Consider the following 1,397-nt stretch of genomic DNA (forward strand, 5'->3'; position numbering starts at 1 on the left):
AGTATATAACTATGTATAGAGTATTTCATTTACCATTCATCCGTGTAAATTCCAGAGCCAAAATTTTTTATTTTATCTTTTAATTTTCTTTTCTTAACTATTTCTATACAGTAATAATGCATTCTTTATTTTATATTGAAATTGATCATTTTTTAGGTATAAATTAAAATTTTGTCATTCTTTCATAAATTCAACCTTATTTTTATTCTTTTAATTATATAATGAATGTTGTTACTCAATTGTTTTCTTTTGTTCTTACAGCAGAATTATCTTTTACCACAATCATTATATAATGCACCACATCCGTCAGGTGTGCAACTTGAATTGTTTCGTTGATTTGGGTGCGAATTATTTGGATGCAAAAGTTCAACACAGCAAAGACTGTGAATTTTATTTTGTTTAATGATGGTTTGATCGTTTTATATGCTATAACCAACCTAATAGAATGTAGATGGAATTATCTTTCTATGAGAAGCTGAATTTATCGTTGAGTTAAATGTGATTATTATTGCTTGCCGCATTATAAATTGTATGTATTCTAAATATTCAATCTAGTTAAACTATTTTCATTACTTGTGATTACAAAAATGATTATAATTATAAGGCCAATGCTACTATGTAAATAGCCAAAACTTTTTACATGTATAGATTTGAGGTGTCAAAATAAGATTGGACTTTGCCTATAATAACAAAACCCGCATTAATGAACAAATTATTATTGATGGGCCCATCATTTGAATTGTTGCAGAAAAAACACTAACATGAGCAGAAAGTTTCAAAGTTTGTGTCTTATTTAAATTAATTAATAGTTTTAGTTAATCTTTGACGAAATTTTGTGTGTTAGGCCAGTTACTGAAATTTTTGGATAGGACTTGAGAACTAACCTTCTACGTTAGTTCAATTTTTTGTTGCCGTGATAAAAATTTAGGTTTAAAAATTATTATTAATTAATAAAATTAATAAAATTATATTAATTTGTTAGAAATTTTGTTTTATCAATTTGAATAATATAAATTTAATTTATCATGTGTAACAAAAAATACTATGACTTTAAAACTTTATTTGGTAAAATTTTTTAATAAAATTAATTTTTTTTCTTCGTGCATAAATTTGATGTAACAATGGAAAAAAAACGATAGTAATAGTTTCTTTGATATAGAAATATATATATATTAGCACTTAATTGAGAAAAACTGTAATAAATCATGTAAAAGAAGGAATAGACATTATTTCATGACTATTTCCACCATCTTTTAAATTTTTTTCTTACTATCACATTAAATTTACGTAACAAAAAATATTTTAAAGTCATAGTATATTTGTATTATTTTTTTTTTAGAAAAATAATGTAAAATGTTTTTCATTTTATTTTTTGTCATTTAGAAAAAATTAAATCT

This window comes from Arachis ipaensis, chromosome B03 (genome assembly GCF_000816755.2).
Source record: "Arachis ipaensis cultivar K30076 chromosome B03, Araip1.1, whole genome shotgun sequence".
NCBI classification, from domain to species: domain Eukaryota; kingdom Viridiplantae; phylum Streptophyta; class Magnoliopsida; order Fabales; family Fabaceae; genus Arachis; species Arachis ipaensis.